Source organism: Eubalaena glacialis, chromosome 17, assembly GCF_028564815.1.
Source record: "Eubalaena glacialis isolate mEubGla1 chromosome 17, mEubGla1.1.hap2.+ XY, whole genome shotgun sequence".
Classification (NCBI taxonomy): Eukaryota; Metazoa; Chordata; class Mammalia; order Artiodactyla; family Balaenidae; genus Eubalaena; species Eubalaena glacialis.
Genome location: NC_083732.1, coordinates 82,045,318 through 82,058,063, shown reverse-complemented (window position 1 = coordinate 82,058,063; position 12,746 = coordinate 82,045,318). Strand labels below are relative to the sequence as shown.

The 12,746-nt window shown below is 46.0% G+C and overlaps 1 protein-coding gene across 14 annotated transcripts in view; it reads left to right on the top strand.

Moving 5' to 3' along the window:
• Nucleotides 1-12,746, top strand: part of ZFAT (zinc finger and AT-hook domain containing) — a 452,145-nt gene that overhangs the window by 73,470 nt on the left and 365,929 nt on the right. For all 14 annotated transcript variants that reach the window (XR_009697705.1, XM_061172112.1, XM_061172111.1 and 11 more), the window contains one exon: nt 10,540-10,944. The gene's annotated coding sequence lies outside the window, so the exon portion shown is untranslated. The remainder of the gene's footprint in view (nt 1-10,539; nt 10,945-12,746) is intronic.

Here is a 12,746-nt window from a genome sequence, read left to right as displayed (position 1 = left end):
AGACTGTGATTTACCTGATTTGGTTCTTCACAGTTGTAAGTTCCATAAATGTATTTCACAAGCTTGGTATATTTAGCTATCTTTTGGAGGTATGTGTGTTATAAATAATAGTAGTCGGAAACCTTGTTAGGACTTTGCCGATTTGGTGTTTTGGAGAAGTGTTGAATTTTTTAGAAAATCTATTAGGAAAAATATTCATTTAAGCCAATCATTTACATGAATGAAATTTCAGAAAGAATGCTTAAACAAGGTTTCCAAACAGTCTAATGATCTTTAGAAAAGTGAAGATGGTATACTCCAGGAACAAATTATAATAGCATCAATCCTCTAAAAGCAGTAGGCTATGAATGTTAGCAGATGGTTTGTGATCATTAGTAATGATTAAAAATCAGCATGGTTTTTCTAGGGAAATTTTTTCTCATTAGTCTTATTTCCGTTTTTAAGAGAGTTACTAGGTTCATGGATAAAGAGAATGTCACAGACATACCACATCTCAATGTTCACAAGGCATGGGTGCTGGTTCAATTAAGAAGTTAATGTTTTTTAAAAGCTGCCAGGTTACTAAAATTGTCATGCCAACCTCAAAGAACTCAATGCTTCAGCCTGCCCATATAACACTTGATAAGTATCTGGATTAAGAGGAAGAAAACGTACTTATCAACTGTACATGTGACCCAGAACTGGAAGAAGAGTTTATACCTTGCACTGCAGACTCACATGTAGAAGGATTTAAACATGTTCCAAAAGAGGACTGAAACTACTGAAAAACAGTAGGTTAGAAAAAGTTCAGCAACACAAGGTCAGGATTGAGACAATCTGACTTGACATCAGTGTAGTTGGAAAAGACCCAAAGTTTTAGCCAAGTGCAGTCTACATTTGAGCCAACAATGTGATGTGGCCACATGCAAAGCTAATGTGATTTTAGGCTGTATTAATACAAGCATAGTGTCCACATCAAGTGGGTGATGGTCTCACAGTGCTCTAGACTCACTAGACAGAGCAGAAATACTCTTCAATTTGGAGTGTCTCATTTTGAGAGGGAAATGATAAACCAAGAAATGAGCAGAGGACAAGTGGGATTATGGATGATCTGGAAATCAAGCCATGTGAGAAGACCTGAGAATATTTCACCTTAGAGGGAACCTGGGAGCCGTCTTTAAATATCTGGATGGCTATCAGAAGGAGGAAGTTCTTTTCATTGGTTGGTTGGTTGCTTTTCCAACGTGCTGCAAAGGGTAGAATTCAGAGAAGTTTCATAGAATGGTAGATTTCAGATTGAGAAAGAATTTCTACAGTTTGGGCCAGTGCAACATGGAAGGGGCATCCCTGTGAAGTATTGGCCACAAGGGATCCAGAAGAGCACATGCACAGGGACCGAGGTAAGAACGAGGGATAATACCTCACGAATGGTAACCGGCAAGGGCTTTGGAACCATACAGACCTGCCATCAATCCTATCTTTCTATACTTAATAGCTCTGTGACTTTGAGCAAGTTACTTAACCTCTCTGAGCTTTGGTTTCCTTATTTATAAAATGGGAATAGTAACATACTCGTCTCACAGGGCTTTATTTTTAATTGAAATGCAGTTGATTTACAATGTTGTGTTAATTTCTGCTGCACAGCAAAGTGATTTTTATATATATATTATACATACATATATTATTTTTTTAATATTCTTTTCCATTATGTTTCATCACCGAATATTGAATATAGGTCCCTGTGCTATACAGTAGGACCTTGTTGTATATCCATTTTCTATGTAATTCACAGAACTTTTTTGATGATTAAATAAAACAATGCTCTTATTCATAACCCTTGTGGAAATTACTTCAGTGGAGTTACTTCAGATCCTCAAACCTGCAAGGCAGAAAGATTTTTATCCCCTGATAAAATCTCCTTTGCCTAGAAATCACTTTTGCCTATGGTGAATTTTTCTATAAAAATTGGGAGTACTTGGCACTTTTACTATCCAAATTAGGCAAAAAAAGTTGTGATTTCATGTTATCATCAGCCCCCATTTTTGCCATTTCTGTCCTGGAGACAGTAATATGTTCAAAGCCATCTTTCACACTTACATCGACCCTCTCCTTGCTGAAATATTTGCTCAGCTGTAGACTCAGGGCAGAATCTTTCTGCATCCATGTCCATAGCCAGGCAAGCTTGGCAGATTGCACAACCCCTCGCAGCACAGTACAGGAGCGATGCAGGTGACACCCGGACATGACTTGGTATTGCATGTCATGGAGGAATTAAAATAGGGAGATGTGCTAGGCAGAATCCCAAAGTGGCTCAAGACTCTTGACCCCTGGTGTATATCCTTGCACAGTCCCCTTCCCTGGAGTGTGAATAGGATGGGTTTCATTTTGGTTATTAGGTAAAATGAGGAAGAGGTTTGGTAGATACGATGAAGGTCCCAAACCAGCTGTCTTTGAGTTACTCCAAAGGAAGTTTATCCTGAGCGAGTCTGACCAAATCAGGTGAGCCCTTTAAAGGGACCTGGCACTTCATAAGGAAGAGATTTAAATTACAAAAGATTCTTCTGCTGGCTTTGAAGAATTAGTCTGCCACATGAGCCGGCCTAGAGAGGGAGCAACGTGACAAGGAACTGTAGGCTTCTAGGAACTGAGAGTGGGCCCCAGCCAACAGCCAGCAAGAAAATGGGGGTCTCAACCACACAATCACAAGGGACTGACTCCTGTCAACAACCAGTGAGCTTAGCGTAAGACCCTGAACCTCAGATGGGACCCCAGCCCAGACGACACCTTGATTCTAGCCTGGTGAGACCCTGACCAGGGAACCCAGTTAACCCGTGCCCAGACTTCTGACCCACAGAAAGTGTGAGATAATAGATGTGTACACCTTTAAGTCTCTAAATGTGCGGTAATATGTTTTGCAATAACTACATGCAGTGGAAAGTGTGTGCAGGAGTGAGAAACCCATTTGGCCATCCCTGTTATTTTCTCTTGAGAGCCTGCATTTTCTATGGCATTGCAGTAAAAAAATCAATGTCCTTTGCTCAGAAGGGAAGGGAAGTGTAAATTTTGGCAGGACCTCGTGGAGATATAGCTCCCCAGGTGCTTGGTGAGTAGAAAGAAGTAGATAAGTGGGTTCTATTATCTTCACTATCCTGCGGAGGCCAAGGAGGAGAAGCAGGCTCTGAGGTCTAGACCCACATACCTCCCTACCAGTCTAGATCTGGAAGCTCCTGGGTCCAGAGCTAAGAAGAGAGGTCCAGACTGAATGTGGCTTTAGGAGCCATCTGCATATGGATGGTAATGAATCTGCAGTGAATGTCTCCATTGCCAGAAAGATTGTGAATGGTGAGAACAGAAGATGTGGGAAAGAATCCTGGAAAACACCTACACTTACATTTAAGAAACAGCCAGAAAAGAGCAGACTGGCAAAGCCAACTGAAGTGGAGCCGTGCAGGGGCAGGAAGGAAATGGGGAGGGTGTAATGTCACGAGAGCCAAGGAAGAGAGGAGAGAAAAAGGGAGAGTCAGAAGAACTAAACACGGCGGAGAGGCAGGTACAGTGCAGACCTGAGAAGGGCTTATTCAACTTAAGGTTGACGAGGTTGTCAGAGATCTTGGCCAGAGCAGTTTCAGAGGAGTATTGGGGCAGGAGCCAGAGCGAGGTGATGTGACGGGTCAATACAGTACGGAGTAAGGATGGAGCATCATTCTTTCAAGAACTTTGTCTGGGGCTTCCCTGGTGGTGCAGTGGATAAGAATCTGCCTGCCAATGCAGGGGACATGGGTTCGAGCCCTGGTCCGGGAAGATCCCACATGCCACGGAGCAACTAAGCCCGTGTACCACAACTACTGAGCCCACGTGCCACAACTACTGAAGCCCACGTGCCTAGAGCCAGTGCTCCACAACAAGAGAAGCCACCGCAATGAGAAGCCCGCGCACCGCGATGAAGAGTAGCCCCTGCTCGCCACAACTAGAGAAAGCCCGCACGCAGCAACGAAGACCCAGTGCAGCCAAAAATAAATAAAATTAAATCTTTAAAAAAAAAAAAGGGAGAGACAGGAGGAGGAGGACGGTGAGGGACTGTGTTTGGGGGGAGCAAGAATTGGTTTGAATTCTGACGGGAAGGAGTCAATATAGATGGAGAAGGCTTCCACCAAGAAGGACTTTTGTTCCCTAAGCCCAGGTCTTTTACAATATCTGCAAGCCTTTTGAGACGATGGGGGAGAATTTGGGATTGGTAAAGGGATAGGTGGGCTTTAAATTGTTTCTAGAGCCACATTTCTGTTCTTGTGAAGACTTGATTTGTAAGACAGTACAGTTGTTTTTAATTCCTCAAAAAAAAAACTGGGCTGCAACTTGAATGAAATAAGGTGCTTACCCACTCATCCAACTACATTATCTGAAATTTGCTTCTTTGTATCAGAGAGAAGGTCTTCAACTAAGATGGAAATCAAAAGAAAAAAAATAGAAACATAACATATTTTTCTCTTATGTATTTATAAACTTTCCAGAGCACTTACTGTGTATAAGGCCCCGGCTGCGTTGGATACTGTAGTTGGGGAGGGGTGGAGAAAGGTTGCAATTCGAGGTTAATAATTTTCCACCCTATTCTTAGAAACATCTTCAAAGCCATGCTAACAGGTTGGCTCTGGTAGATAAGGTGCCATCAACCCTTGCCTCTGATGTTATTTGGTACTCAGTCTTCTAGACATTGTTCCACTAATTGGCTTCCCAGAGCTGCTTGCTTGGCTCTGCCAAGGGGTGATTAACAGGCTGTGCTGATGCGGCTCCCAGCCCTCCCGAGGGGTAGCATGTGAGCTGGAGTCCTTGGAAAGCTGGGGGCTGGAGAGGGTCCTTCCTAAGGCCAGAGCATCCCATGGTTCCGGAGGCCTGAGGCTAAATTCCATGCAAGGGGCCCTTGTGCTTTATTTTTTCTCTGCGTTGACCTATCCTGGGAAAGACTTGGGACAAAGTACCGTTGTTTAGCTTGTGGACACAAGAAACAAACAAAAAGACATGGCTAAGACGGGAACGGGACATTCTAAGCTTGGGCCTCTCAAACTATCTGTATAAAGGTTTGTTTTCTTTAATTTCTTGGTGTAGACTCACTTCCTGTTATTGGACCCGTAACACATTGTTCATGGACATTCCTTGGTTCAACGACCTGGCTTTGGTCAATTTCTTCCTTTAATAGTGATGCTAATTTGGATGCCTTACCCGTGCCCGGGAGTTAGGGGTGGTCAACCGTGTTTACCGTCAGAGCCCAACGAGCTCAGGTCAGAGCCTTCATTCCAGAGACTCTGTCTCACCCCCCTTCCAGTGGGTTTCCAGGGAAACAGGCCCCCAGACAAGGATTTGAGTGCTAGGAGATTATTGGGAAATGACCCCAGAAAGAACTGTTAAGAGACTGGGAAAATGAAATGAGGCAGGGAAGGAGTCACTAAGAGGGGGCATGATAAGCAAGTCATCATGGGGGCAACTGGCCTTGGTCCTGCTGGGGGAAGTTCTGAGAAATCGGGGGACACTCACCTCGAAGTCAGGCCACTCAGGGCACAGGGTTTGGTGTTAATGCAAAGCTGCCGTGCACGGGTTGAGAGCTGCTGGTGGTAATAATCCTTCCTCACTTCCTGCCTGCAGGCTCTAGTGCACAGAGAGCTTCCAGGCAAGGACAGGCAGGGAGCTCGGGCTGGAACAGCTGGCCAAGGACAGGGAGTCAGCAGCCTGTGCTATGCGTGCAGCCTCCAGGTGCAGTGCCATCGTGCCCGTGTTTTCCTTTTGCTCCGTGCCCATCGCATTGTTTGGAACTATCTATTTCCTTGTTTCTTTCATAGCGTCTAGGATCTAGACTGTGAGCTCCTCTAAGGCAGAGGCTGTTCCCCCGATCTCTGATGCTCATTGTAGGGTGTGGTCTTTAGTACCCAGAAGATGAAGAATGCATGCCTCTGACCCTCACAACGCCCCAGGGTGGGATTGCCCTTATCCCCATTTTACAGATGAAGAAACCGAGGCTCTGACAGTGCTGTGACCTGCACAAGGTTACGTAGCTAACCAGTGGCAGACTCAGATCTCCCAATTCCAAATCCTGGCTCTTCTTGTTTGATTACAGCTACCTAGAATTTTCATCTCCATTCCTTACCCCCATGCTACCCTAACATGCACACACCTACACACACTTTTGACTCCCAATCTGTACATACTTGATACCTTTTTTTTTTTTTTTGGAACCAGGCATGGCTTTCTTGACAGAAGAGAAGCCATTTTTCGCCTAAGCCATTTTGTGATCTAAGCCTGGCCACAGTGCTTGCCCTGAAACAGGTCTCGGTAATTCATGATCTTAAGGGAACAAAAGAATTCAGGAACAAACTGTTACCAGGCAAGAGAAGTAACAACAGCAAAGATAATGTATCAGTTGTGAAGACTCCCACTCTGTTTCAATGGTATGGTAAAGATTAGCCTGAAGCGCTCAACCCCAGATCAACTGGAACCTAAGAGGTGATGATGTTGACCTTTTCTGACCCTCCTGACTTCAGTCAGCTAAAGCTCTGACTCTGTTGACAGCCCAACCTCCTTCATGGACATGCATGTACCCTTAGCTTAAAACTTCCCCAGTACAGCTGTTTGGAGAGACGGTGCTTTGGGAAAGTTCCCCGATATTGTCCTCACTTGCTGCAAGTAATAAATCCTTCCTTCTCATGCTCTTAGGCTTGGTTGTGTCTTTTGGCTCGACACCCACCAAGAGGTGAACCCAGTTTTCGGGTAACAAGAATATTCTTGATAAATATTTACAGGTTGCAGACCCGGCCGGGGTCTATGGAGTTGTCCATCTTGAGGCCGTTCAGGATGGCCCCCAATGGACTTCACAATATAAAAGGAAGGGAAGGAGAGTGGCTTCAGCTCTATCCCCCTCAAGCTCACCGTGAACTGTCCCCTGGAGTCATACCCACCCTGTACCTCCTGAAGGTGTTTTTGATTTCGGTGACTCTTAGCAGGCTCAGCTGTGCCTGTTGGCTTTTTTCCTGGAAGGACTTCTTTTTTTTTTTTTTTTAATTTTTGAATTTTATTTTGTGTATTTTTTTATACAGCAGGTTCTTATTAGTTATCTATTTTATACATATCAGTGTATACATGTCAATCCCAATCTCCCAATTCATCCCACCACCACCCCCCTGCTGCCACTTTCCCCTCTTGGTGTCCATACATTTGTTCTCTACATCTGTGTCTCTATTTCTGCCCTGCAAACTGGTTCATCTGTACCATTTTTCTAGGTTCCACATATATGCGTTAATATACGCTATTTGGTTTTCTCTTTCTGACCCTGGAAGGACTTCTGAAGCTTGCTTCTGAGTGCAGGCCCTGTGCCTGGTCCCACCACTCTCTCCATCGCTCTGCTCTCCTGCCACACTGGGCTTCTGGGAATTCCTCACCCAATGTCTTGCTGCCCCATCCTGGGGACTTTGCACATGCTATTCCCTCTGCCTGGAAAGCAGTTCCCTTGCTTCTGCCTAATTACCTGTACCGCCTCCCATTGATCAGCTCTGGTGTCTTCCTGAGGGAAGACTTCTTGCTCTGCATCCTTGCCTCCTTCACCCTCCACGCCTGAGTGAGACCTCTTACACTCACTCACCTGGAAACTATGCTACTTTCCTCTTGGCAATTATTCCAGCTTAAAACTGGACACTATTTATTGGCATCATCTGTGGGCAGGACAACTTCCCCTTTTAGAGTCTAAATTCCCTGAGAAGAAGGAACAATGTCTGGTTTTGCTCAGCACTTCATCTCCAGCTCAGAGTCGGTGTTCAAATATTTGGATTGCATGAATGGATTAATGATCAAATTAAAAGCTAATCCTCACCAGCGCCTCCCAAGATAACCATTATTAATCTCATTTTATAGATAAGGAGACAGAAACTCAGAAGGTTTGGGCTTGCCTAAGGCCAAACAGCTTTTGAGGATGACATCTCAGCATTTGGATTTAGAGCTGCCTGATTTCAACAGCTTGCGGACCTTGGGGAAGAAGGCTGGATGGAGTCATTTAGGGAAATTTGAGTCCTACCTGTTTGTTTTCTTTGTTGATGCTCATGAAATTATTTAGTTCTCTGTGTTGACAGGAAACTGAGGTGCAAGCAACACTAGACTGGAGGAATGAAGATCATGACAAAGTGAGGCTCGGCCTTGGTCTGTCATGGGAATCAATGAAGTGGGGCGCCAGGCGTTTACCATAACAGTTCTACCAAGAGACCTGAACAGCAACACAATGCAGAGCGATTTCCTTGCACAAGAATGGTTGTGTGTGTGTGTTTTGTTTTGTTTTGTTTTGCTCTTTTATCTTGAGGGAACTGCATTCTTTGCTTGAATAATTGGTGGGATACAAAGTAAGCAGGCTGGGGACTTCCCTGGCGGTCCAGTGGTTAAGACTCCGCACTTCCAGTGCAGCGGGTGCGGGTTTGATCCCTGGTTGGGGAACTAAGATTCCACATGCCGCATGGCGTGACCAAAAAATAATAATAATAATAAAATAAATAAATACAAAGTAAGCAGGCTGGAAACTCACTGATCTTGTAGGCAATTACTAGCCTAGGAGTTGAGAGATGGGGGCTCTGGGTGCAGCAGTGTCAGACCCCTCCTGTATCCACCACCCATCACCCTCGGTACGCATATCGGCTGTCCGACCCCAGACCCATTCTGCTTGGAAACTAAAATGAATTAATCAGCCTCAGCCCCTCACTGTCCTGCTCAGATTTACCCCACCTCCACCCCTGCCGCAGCTGGGCAGTCCCAACTTGCATGTGCAAAAAAGACCTAAATGATGAGCACTGAAAACCACGTGTCAGAAAGGGAGCTATTCCTCAAGGACTCATTACTCTGTAGACACTGTCTTTGACACCTCCCGCGCCCCAGCATTTTGTATCTGTTTAACTTTGTTTATCCCCGAAGACTGAACACACAGAGCCCTGGCTTAAGTCTGAAGAGTTGTCCCTACTGGGCTTAACAAGGCGCTGCTTTTGACCAGCTTACTATGAGTGTCATTGCTTTCAGTGCCCCATTCCACTGATCTTCACAGAATAACGTTATGGAAAGATCAATAGAACTATGTTTTTAAATTAAAAAGTTGTTCTAACAGCAAAACCTTTTTTTTTTTTTTCCCAAGTGATATCTTACAGGGAGCCTCAGTATAGAGGTCAACGTGGGCAGAACTGCTGGTGTTGGAGGGTTTCAGGGGACCTGGAGGCCAGCCCAGGCCAATCCAGCTCTAGGGAGCAGTGGGAAAGCCATCACTCTCAAATGATCACTCGAGTCCACTTGCAGCAAAGTTTGTAGAACAAAGGTGTCGACTGTTGAAACTGAGCTCTCATACAGCAGGCAGGGCCCCCATGTCCTGCCCTGAAATGTTCATTTGTGGTCCCCAAACCTTCTGATGTGTGAATGTGTCTGCGTTTGTACATGGATAGTGGTCATGAGCGTCAGTGTATAATTCATGAAAATGGACCCAGTGCTGGAAAGAACATACAAGCAAGGCCACCTGCAGTAGGTGGCCGGGGTGTGATCATTTTAAATTCTCAACCCGCATCCGTTCTTCTCTCCCTACCTACCATGTTCCCATTCTAATAACTGGGGTTCTGTGGCCATGGTCTTCACTCTCACCCTCATGACCCTGTTAATGAATGTCAGTTCTAACATCTGGGGTCAGCAGAGCCTTTGTCCCTGCTTCCCAGTCTGCTTCTCAGCTGCCTGAGACCCCGGTTTCCGACTAAACCTGGAGGCTGGGCCTTATCTGTCTCTGCCCACCTCCTTGGATCCGATGCCTTGCCTCCTGAGATGGTTATAAAGTGCATAAATCAGGGATGGACTTACAGGTGGCATTCAATATCATTTGACATTTTTGTTGTTGTCGTTATTTTTACTTTTTAAAAATTCTGACTGCTATTTCGTGCAACCCTGGAACCAGTGAAAATCATGTTTCACCCCCTTGGGATCATGAAGTCAGCTTTACTTTAACAGTAATGGCATGGCATGTCATAGTCGTATGCACTTAATCTCTATTACAGCCCTCATGAGGGATTTATTGATCTTATTTTATAGCAAATGAACAAACAAAACCCCACGCCCTCAGGCTGCTCTGCTCCCTCAGTGTTTCATTTGCAGATTAGGTATGAGAGGAAATCCCTTAATAAGTAAAAAGGTAATAAAATATGAAAACACACACAAATACATACGAAAAAGCCAATTAGAACTGCTATTATAATGGTTACACTAGATAGTCCAGCATTGTCAAAGATCACGTTTTATTTTGAATTTTAGTAAGCAAAGTGTTTTTTGAAGTACGTATTTATTTGGTTGGACTTAGGATCAGCTACGCCCACTGTCCAACTTCAGTGCTGATCTCAACGCTGCTCCTCCTGTACTTATGTTCTTGGGAAAAAGCATCCACGGCTCTTGGGAGGTTTTGTTTGCCTTTTCCTCCAATGAAAAGGGTCTCAGAACCGTTTAAGGCTCTGAAAAAAGCTTGGGAGCCTTTCCCTGGGAAAAATGCCCATGCTAACACAATTCTGTACATAATTTCAGGATGCTGATACATTTCCCCCAAAGCCATGGACCCAGATAGAAACTCCTGCTTTCCAGTCCCGACATTGGAAGATGACGATGAAGTTGATACATGAAGAAGCACAAATTGGACAGCTGACCCTAATAAATCATAGAGGAGGAACAGGTGACAAGCACACACTCGTACCCACGTGACTTCACTTCTACCAGCTCGCTCCAGCACAGGACAAGCGGCAGGTGTGGGTCACCCGCCCCTGTGGCAAGCCGCTGACGTGGTGAGAAGGACAGAGCAGAGGCAGGACCGGGCTGTGCTGATCTGATAAGAGGATTAAGTTTCGGCTTCCCTCCCACCATCCCTGATGCCCTCGGACTAAGCAGCTGCCCCGGCTCAGCTCTTCCTCGGATGCAAAACGTCTCTCTGCCCAGGTAGTCGCTGCGTGCTGGCCCCCAGAGGCACCAGCCTTTCCTGAAACACACGGTGATGTTCTTTACACCTTTGCCCAGGCGTACCCTCTGTGGGCGATGCCCCGCCCCTCCGGTCAAGTACCCACTTGCTCTTGGAGACTGGCTCAGGTTTCACCTCTGAGCTGTTGCCCTAGTTCTGGGGGTGGGTTTAGCTGCTCCCTCCTGCGCTCTGCTCGCCCCACACCCACGCCTCTCTTCCTGTGCTTGCTACACGGTAAGTGTGGGACTCCTAGAGCAGTTAATTTTTCACATGATTATCTTCTCTATCAAGAGGATGAGCTTCCTGAGGACAAAGACCAGCTTCCTACACAGCGTCTGGTGCATAACGGTTACTTTATAGACATTTCTGGTGGGACTTCCCTGGCGGTCCAATGGTTAGGACTCTGAGCTTCCACTGCCGGGGCCCAGGTTCGAGCCCTGGTCGGGGAGATAAGATCCTGCAAACCCAGCAGTGAGGCCAAAAAAAAAAAAAGTTTTGGGGATGCTATGACTGAGTGATATATATATGGTCAACCTATGAAAAGAAAGTGAGCAGTATGATACAGGACACGTGTAGGAGACAGACACACTGGAGAGGCACCAAGTTCATGAAAACTTTCCTAAAAGTAAAGTCACAAGGGTATAGTCACAAGGGTATATAAGAGCAGCCTGAAGCGGAGGGAGCAGTGTGATACGTGAGCAGCTCAAAGGGGACACAGACGGTGCACCTGGCAGGCCAGAGGCTCTGAGCCTGGAGCCTCGACCCCAAGAGCAGCTTGCAGCAGAGTCCCCGAAGGGTCTCCCGGAGCAGGAAGGTGCTCTGGGACCCCATCTGCCTTCCCCACACTCTATAACAAGAGCAAGCACTTGGTTTGGTTTGGTTTTGTTTGGCTGCACCGTGGCTTGTGGGATCTTAGTTCCCTGACGAGGGAATCGAACCCGGGCCCCCTGCAATAAAAGTACCGAGTCCTAACCACTGGACCGCCAGGGACTTCCCAAGAGCGAGCACTTTGAAAGTTTGCTTTCGTGCAGAGGTCTCATTTTCCTAGTGCATCTCACAGACCTAATGTTTATCAGGCCTACATGCTTTCGTTTTCTTTTAATAAAATCTCTGGGCCTTAACCCTGAATTGAGAGGGTCTGGGAGGAGCGGTGTGGCAGGAGGACAAAGCTGGTGCAGCAAACGAGGCAGTCCTGCACAGACGGGAAGGGATGTTCCATCAGCAGGAAACAGCCCTCAAAGCCAGTCACATCAGAAATGGGTGACACCGTGATGAACTGTTAGTGACGAGACATAAATGGAAATTGAGGGGTCTGATAGAGGGAACTTAAGAGGGACAATCAAGAGACGTAACACCGCCTCCCCTCTGAGCAATCACCTTCAGCCGGACACTGCCCTTTGGATTCTCAAAACCCTAGGCATTTGGGTTAGCCCAGTGTTTGCACGTATATTTAGCCACAGACCACTTTTTTGGAGTACATCCTATACAGTAAGTCCAACAGGTCCAGCAGATAAAGGAGAAGCAGCAGTGAGGGGGCCAGAGCCCACACACTTCCCCCTCTCCTCCCCTAACCCAATACCCCTGGAGGCAGGAAGGTCTCTGAGGAACCCAGTTTGAAACCTATTGCACTAAATTACTGGTCTTAGTCTTGGCATCCCAAACTCCAATGACCCCAAAGTCCAGATGGACAACATAAAAGAGTGACACTGGCTTGTTTTGGCTTTGACAAAATTGGGGTGTCCTAATAGAGGGAGCCCCAGAGGAAAAGCTGTGCTTCTTCCAT